Here is a 9,007-nt window from a genome sequence, read left to right as displayed (position 1 = left end):
GAACTGAACAATGAGATCACTCGGACTCAGGAAGGGGAACATCACACACCGGGGCCTATCATGGGGAGGGGGGAGGGGGGAGGGGGGAGGGATTCCATTTGGAGTTATACCTGATGTAAATGACGAGTTGATGGGTGCAGCACACCAACAAGGCACAAGTATACATATGTAACAAACCTGCACGTTATGCACATGTACCCTACAACTTAAAGTATAATAATAATAATTAAAAAAAAAAAAAAATCGTATGCACTCATATGTTCATCACAGCACTATTCACAATAGTAAAGACATGGAATTAACCTAGATGCCCATCAAAGGTGGACCGAATAGAGAAAATATGGTACATATACACTGTGGAATACTACACAGCCATAAAAAGAACAAAATCATGTCCTTTGCAGCAAGATGGATGGAACTGGAGGCCATTACTCTAAGCAAATTAATGCAGGAAAAGAAAATCAAATACTGCGTATTCTCACTTATAAGTGGGAGATAAACACTGAGTAATCATGGACTTAAAGATAGCAACAATAGACACTGAGGACTAGTAGAGAGGGGAGGGCAGGAAGGGGGTGTGAACTAAAAAACTACCTATTGGGTACTATGTGCACTACCTGAGTGACAAGATCATGTATACGAAATCTTAGCAACATGCAATTTACCCTATAACAAACCCGCACACGTACCCCTTGAACCTAATTTTTTTTTAAAAGAAAGAACCTGCTGATATCAAAACCAATTTTAATCACGATTTTTTACTTTGTTTATAGTGTGTCTGGCAATTTACTAGGCACAACATATGCCATAGTCTCATAAAAACCTTAGAAAGAAAGATTAATGCTATTTTAGAAAGAAAAAATGTTAACCATTTGTATTAGTTCATTTTCATGCTCCTGATAAAGACATACCTGAGACTGGGTAATTTATAAAGGAAAGAAGTTTAACGAACTCACAGTTCCACCTGTCTGGGGATGCCTCACAATCATGTTGGAAGGCGAAAGGCACATATTACATGGTGGCAGGCAAGACAGAATGAGAGCCAAGCAAAAGGGGAAACCTCTCATAAAACCACCAGATCTCATCAGACTTATTCACTACCAGGAGAACAGTATGGGGAAAACCACCCACATGATTTAATTATCTTCCACCGGGTCCCTCCCACAACACATGGCAATTATGGGAGCTATAATTCCAGATGAGATTTGGGTGAGGACACAGGCAAACCATTTCACCATTTTAGAAAGAAAGATCAATCCCATTTGACAGATTGAGAAACACTGGCACAAAATGAAGCAACTCATCCAAACTGACAAGAGTGAGTGGTGGTAGTTAGTACTGAACTCCAGGTCTCCTTGACTCCTAATCTAGTCCAGCAATCTTAACCAGTACAATATACAGCCCCTTTAAAAATACTGTGAATAAACTCTTCTAATTTATTGGCTGTGGAATTCAGTAGTCCCATAACAACTAAAGTCATTTGAGTACATCTTCTTTGTATTTTGAGCAATAGGTAGAAATATGCTCCAAACTGCAAATCCATCTGAAACGATGGGTAGATTCCTTATAATTCCTCTTTCTGTTCTATTTATAGTGCCAACATATTTCTAGCTTTAAAAATTACATACACATTACACAGCTACAAAACGTTAAAAACAATGAAATGTTCACAAAACCTTTGCATCTTTTTGTTTGTCTGATATTTAGACATAAAACAGTAAAGGCCCCTTTCCATCTATAAAGCTACTTATCACCATAAGAATCCAATGCTTCCAAGTACTGCTTTTCAATCTTGATTTACTGGCTTCCATTTTAACTGACTCACCAGAGATAAACACAGGTCTGGAGATGATATGAACTTGGAATAATATTTGAGAGATTAGTTATAGTCACCAAGGGGATTAATTAGCCTTATGTTCATAAAGATACTGATCAGGCTTCTGTAACGAGAGACCCAAAAATGAAGTGGCTTATACAATACAGAGGTTTATTCACAGCTTACTTGGCCCTTCAGACCTATTACAGAGGGCTAAAGAGATCAAGAATCTCCTTAGCTCCTTCTAACTTTTGGTCTTTACCTTCCTTGACATTCAGTGTGCAGATTATGGTTTAAGGATTCTGCTTACCGAGACTTGCAGACAGGCCAATGTCAAAAGAAAAAGGGAGTGCACCTCTCTTTTTTAAGGCCATGACCCACAAGTTGCTTACATCATTTTTGCTCATATACCAATGAATAGAACCTAGTCGCATAGCCACATCTAGGTACATGGGAGATTGTGCAATATGAACCTGGATATGCAGCCACGTGCTAGGCTAGGACTTATATATAAGAATGGAGTGGCTATGACAGGGGAGGCAATTTTCAGCCTCTGCCACCATCTTGAAGATCCCCATCGTTTTGATGGTAAACATTTGTTGTATTCAGAATTGATACAGATCAATTTGTTTCCACCTTCATGCTAACACTTGACCTATCTAATCTCCAGTTAGAATTTCAGAAAGAAAACCTATTCAAGTCAAAGCTTAGAATACAAATCCAAAAGCATTGGCCAACATTTCTTCTTTGTGTCATCTCTCCAGATGCTAATGAAGTCCTGATAGATGAGAGGCTTAAAAAAATCATCAGATTTTTTTAGAAAGATATATGTCATATTGATCTAGTATTGCTTCAATGCCTTCTGTGAAATTAAGCAAATGTATTTTACTATTGAAAGCAGCAAAATAAATAAATAAATAAAATAAAAAATAAAAAAAATTGAAAGGGCATTCAACATTCAACAAATATTAGGGAACTCTTGACTCTACAAATAACTAGCTACATAGTCATGGGCTTTAGCAAGATAGTTTGTGGGCCTTAGTGTTGTAGGTTGAATAAAGACCTTCTGAATATATTAGGTCTTAATCACCAGAACGTGTGAATATGTTAGGTTATACGGCAAAGACCACTTAAGGCTGCAGATGGAATTCAGGCTGACCATGAGATGGTGAGATTATATCGTATTGTTAGGTGAGCCTAATGTAGTCACAGGCATCCTTACAAGAGAAAGAGGAAAGCAGAAGACTCAGAGTCAAAAAGACGATGAAGATGCTACACTGCTGGCTTTGAAGACAGAGGAAGGGACCACAAGCCAAGAAATGCAGGAGACCTCTAAGAGCTGAAAAATGCAAGGAAGCATGTTCTCCTCTAGAGCCTCCAGAAAGCAAAGCAGCTCTGCCAACACCTTGATTTTAGCCCAGTGAGACACCTTTTGAACTTCTAAACTCCAGAACCGTAGGGAAATAAATGTGTACTGTTTTAAATCACTACGTTTGTGCTAATTTGTTATAGCAGAAATAGGAAATTAATATAATTTTATATTCAATTATATTAATTATAGATTCAAGTATTTGCTATACAATTCAAATCATCTCTGTGCTAGCACACTAAATACCCCATCTCATTTAATTCTCTTGACTCTATGAAGTGGGTATTGAAGAAAACCCAGGATTAAGGAAGTAACTTGCTAAATGTCACAAATTGGTGGAGAAAATATACAAATATTGTGTAAAAGTCTACGGTTAACTATTTAAAACCTAGTCCTTGTCTTCAAGGATGTTAGTGGATTCTAACTTTTTTTTTTTTTTTTTTTTTTTGAGATAGAGTCTTACTCTGTTGCCCAGGGTGGAGTGCAGTGGCACGATCTCAGCTCACTGCAACCTCTGCCTCCTGGGTTCAAGCAATCCTCACACCTCAGCCTCCTGAGTAGCTGGAACTAAAGATGCCCACTACCACACCTGGCTTTTTTTTTTTTTAGTAGAGACAGGGTTTCACCATATTGGCCAGGCTGGTCTCAAACTCCTGGTCTGAAGTGTTCCACCTGCCTCGGCCTCCCAAAGTGTGGGATTATAGAGCCACCGTGGGAAGCCTGAGTTATTAATTTTATCATTTTTTGAATATTATGTTGGAGTTGGCAAACTTTTCTAAAAGTAGTAACAGTGAATATTTGAGGCTTTCTAGGCCAAATGTTCTCTGTTGCAGCACTCAATTTTGTCATAACATGAAAGCAGCTGGAGAAGCTATGTAAATCAAAGAGGATGGCTATTTTCCAATAAAATTTTATTGAGAAGAATAGGTGGTAGGCCAGAATTAGCTGATGGGCATAGCTTATCAACTACTTCTCTAGGAGAAAAGAGCTTAAATATAGAGAATTCTTCTGTGAAATTCTTTAGCTGAATGAAGGTAATCTCCTGTGCATAGGCAAAGACTATTCCTGGAAGGTATAATTCATAAAGAATTGTGGTTTTTATACTAGTGATTTTTTATTGGCTAGTCCCTTCTTAAAATGCTTACTCCAATTCTTATATCTACAGAGCAAATTTCCTGCTCTTCTTACCTTCTATCAAGTCTTCTGAATGAGATCTGCTCTTATCCACTCACTTAAAATTACTTTTCCACCATCATTGCCTGACCAATCCCCTTTACACTGCTCTAATTTTTTCTCCCTAGCTATTACCTTATGAAATATAGCATGTTTATTTATTTTACCTATAATTTAATGCCTATCTTTCCCTAATAAAAAATGATTTTTGACTATTTTGTTTGCTAATATATCACAGATCCCTAATATCATACCTGGTACATAGCACATTGTCAATAAATACTTGTTGACTAAATATTGCCCATGGTATCTTATTTTTCATTAGGCCCAAATTATAAAGCATTAATTTACTTACACTTAAAGTGCAAAAGTGACCAGAAGACTTTGCTTAGTATTAAATTTCATTTTTCATTGAGGTATTGCACTTTTAGTTCCTTGTTCAACAAAAACATCATTTTGATTAACCTAATGAATTGTCTTCCACTCTAAGGGAGATAAGGTTGTATATTTATATCTCTAAACCCACCTTCCAGTGCAGTTCCAAATTTCTGTTGCTTTTCTCCCCAGAGACTTGCACATCAGTGGTCAAAAAGCACTTTGAAAATACTTCAGAAAACAAGTGGCTATTTAAATGCAAGCTCCAATATGATAATGAAGAAAAGGAGAGACATTGCAAGACACGAGTGAAAGATAAAGCATGCTTGTGTTTATCCTAGAGCTGTATTGGGATTCCTATAATGATTAATGATGCAATAATATAATAAGAACTCAGTGGCCATGAGGCAGTGGCATTTGCAAATAAAGAATGAGATCGGAAAGTAATCAGCAGCAACTCCGAACTTAGTTAAGGTTCCAAGTTATGCACCATTTTTTATATCATGTTAGTTCATTTCCTTTCATATTACTACCCTAAATCATTTTGCTCTAAGGAAGAAAGAACAGCTGAGTTGAGTATGAAGATTAACGGGCAGTATATCTATTCCTGTTTGCTAGGATGAGCACCTAAAGTTTAGAAAGCAGATCAGAACTTCTTGGGTTTGCAAATTGGACTGGGAAATTGCCCAAGAACAGGTTTTCTGCTAAATATATATCCTACCCTGGTCAAACTGCAAATAATGAAATGCTGGTCTTTATTAAATCAGATACAAGCTGTGAAGAGACCACAAAGATATAACTAGAAATCACAGCCAATTGAAAGAAACCAAGCTTTCAATAAAATTGAAAGCCTGATTACTTGAATGTGGGCTATTTATTAATTCAAAGTATGCTCCTCCAGACTTTCGAATCTCTCTTTCTTGATATTAGCTCTTTTTGGAAATCTCAGTCCTGCATTTCTGACCGCTTGATTTCTCCATCCGGATATCTTGCCCAAAGGCCACTAATACCATAAACCCGACATATCCAAAATAGTATTTGTCACATGTCTTTTAAAATGACTGCTAATAACACCAGTCTCACAGATTTAATTCATTCTTCACTTACCTTATCTAAATCAGTTACCCAAATCACATAGATTCTATATTCTCTGTGCCCTTCACATGTTGTTCATTCTCGCCCACATTACCCTAATACAGGTCTTTAGAACACTTCTACTTTGTCATTGTAATAGCCTTCTCACTGGTCTACTGCTTTCTTTCTCTCCAAGGCAACATCCTGCAACCAGATTAATCTTCCTAAATTATAGCTCTGACAATAACCTGCTCGCACACTTACCAGCTCTTCAATATCTACCAAATTAGGGATGAATTTCTTGTGTTTATATTCAAGGCTTCCAAGGTATTATTGAACTACCTTCCCAACAGTATCTACAAGGTGCTGCCAAGAAGAGTCCAACTGTGGCCAAAACCCCCTTACCTATCCATTAATCTCACAGGTGGATCTCTTTGTTAACACATTTCTATTTTCCTTAAAATGTTGCATCCTACTTGTGCTAAACATTCTTTGTTCTTCCTTCCTGTTTGTCTTATATTCTTGCCTTTTTCCAAATCAGGATAAGGACTATGCTTCAACCATTTTTGTTTCTTGTACCTTACACAGTGAACCATATATAGTAAGCACTTGTTACATGCATATGGAAACAAGTAAGCTAAAACCAGAAATGTAAGCGAGGATATTACTAACAGCTTCTAAAAGTCAGTTATTTGTGGTTTACAGTCTTTTAAAATTTTGTTTTCATTATCTGTTTAACACCATTCTGAGAATTCTGTAAAATATATATATATGTAACAAAGAAGGCTGAAATTATTAAACTTAGTTGAATAGCAAAACAAATTTGTGACACAGAAAACAATTAAATGAGTTTCTTTATGAACACATTAAATAACAAGATCTAGCTATGTATCTATTAATGGCTGTAAGTTTGAAATGGTGATAAGTATAAAGGTGATGGTGAGATATCTGTAACTACAGTAGTGGGAATGGAAATATCTGTTAGTTATACCATTGACAAATACAGGTTCTTCTAATACTGTTGTAATTTGTCACCTACATTTATAGATTATAAACAGTAGGTTTGTGACTTCCACTGACAACCAAAAAATATTAAATACTAAGTTTCAGTTAGAAGTTAATGAAAATAAGGATATAAACTTTCCATCCAAGTTCATGAACCCCTTTCTCTATTTTTGAGAACTTTCGATCTTAGATCTTTTAACCAGAAGCTTTATCTTCTCAATCACCTAATACTGCAGTTGCATCTCTGTTATAGCATTTGCATATAACATAGTTGTTTTAAAGCAAATTTTATAAAATATTTTAAAGGATATTAACATTGTTTTCAATAACTTCCAAGTCCTCCTGAGTCACTCTAAAATATCACAAAGCAGACCAGGCATGGTGGCTCACGCTCGTAATCCCAGCACTTTGGGAGGCCAAGGCAGGCAGATCACTTGAAGTCAGGAGTTTGAGAGACCACACTAACTGGGCATGGTGGCAGGCACCTGTAATTCCAGCTACTCAGGAAGCTGAGGCAGGGGAATCACTTGAGACCAGGCAGTGGAGGTTGCAGTGAGCCAAGATCGCACAACTGCACTCCAGCCTGGGTGACAGAGCGAGACACCATCTCAAGATATAAAATAAAAGAGGCCAGGCACGGTGGCTCATGCCTGTAATCCTAGCACTTTGAAAGGCCAAGGTGAGTGGATCACCTGAGGTCAGGAGTTCGAGATCAGCCTGGACAACATGGTGAAACCCTGTCTCTATTAAAAATACAAAAAGTAGCTGGTCATGCTGGTAGGCACCTGTAATCCCAGCTACTCGGGAGGTTGAGGCAGGATAATCGCTTGAACTTGTGAGGCAGAGGTTGCAGTGAGCCGAGATCATCCCACTGTACTCCACCCTGGATGACTGAGCAAGACTCCGTCTCAAAGAAAAATAAATAAAATACAAAATGAAATATTACAAAGCAATCTACTTCATTCAAACATCTAAAATCTACAAACATGGACTCTTTCTGAGAGAAGAAAATTCCATAATATCTCTTTTACGCCTGAAAAAATTTTATTTCCAATTAAAGTCACATTCTGAAATTCTGGGTGGACCTAAGATTTAGGAGAAACTATTGAAGTCATGACAAGTAATATAATTTTTTTTTTCCATGGGCTACTTTTTCCTAAATTAGCCTCTGATAGATGCTTGGCAAGAGTATCTCAAATGCAGAAACAGGAATAGTGAAGCTGTTAATATTGTTTTCGGTGGGCTTTAAATCCAATGGTTGGTATGTTTATAAGAAAAACAGAAGGCACACCAAAGCACACAGAAAAAAGGAGGTCATGTAATGGAGGCAGAGATTGAAGAAATGCCAGTATAAACCAAGGAATGCCAAGGATTGCCAGAAACCAGCAGGAACTAGGAAGAATCAAAGAAAGATTATTCCCTAGGACCCTCAGGCAACATCATGCTTCAGACAGCTTGATTTTAGACTTCCAGGCTCCAGAAATGTAAAAGAGCAAATTCCTCGTGTTTTAAGCCACCCAGTTTGTGGTAATCTGTTACAGCAGCCCACCAACAATAACAAAAATAGTACACTACTTAATGTTTTAAAAAACAAAGATCATAGGAAATTACTATTTTAAGATGTTTTTTCTTACTTTTGTTTTTATTTTATTATTATTTTTAGTTTTAGAAGAATGGGACATTGATTTGGGAGGAGTGTGGGGAGGGGGAGGAGCAAAGGCATAAGGAAATCTCTGCAAGTCACTGCTAAGCTAATGGAACAGTCATTTCAATGGAAATGCACCAAAAAAGACAGTCTTTACAAAATAAGCTTATAAAACAAACTACAAGCCACAACAAGTAGCAACCAAAACCCAGAAAAAGGGAGATAATCTGATTTCTGAACATACCATATTATAATATTTTTTAAATCCTATTTTTGACAAAAAAATTACAATGTATTTTTGCTAGATAATATTTGTTGGTTACTGTATTAGTCCGTTCTCACGCTGCTAATGAAGACATACCCCAAGACTGGGTAATTTATAAAGCAAAGAGGTTTAATTGACTCATAGTTCAGCATGGCTGGGAGGCCTCAAGAAACTTACAATCATGGTGGAATAGGAAGCAAACATGCCCCTCTTTACATGGTGGCAGGAAGGAGAAGTGCTGAGCAAAACAGGGGAAGCCCTTTATAAAACCATCAGATCTCATGA

This window comes from Macaca nemestrina, chromosome 12 (assembly GCF_043159975.1).
Source record: "Macaca nemestrina isolate mMacNem1 chromosome 12, mMacNem.hap1, whole genome shotgun sequence".
NCBI lineage: Eukaryota > Metazoa > Chordata > Mammalia > Primates > Cercopithecidae > Macaca > Macaca nemestrina.
The sequence above is the reverse complement of the archived record's forward strand: the minus strand, read 5'-3'. Positions refer to the sequence as shown.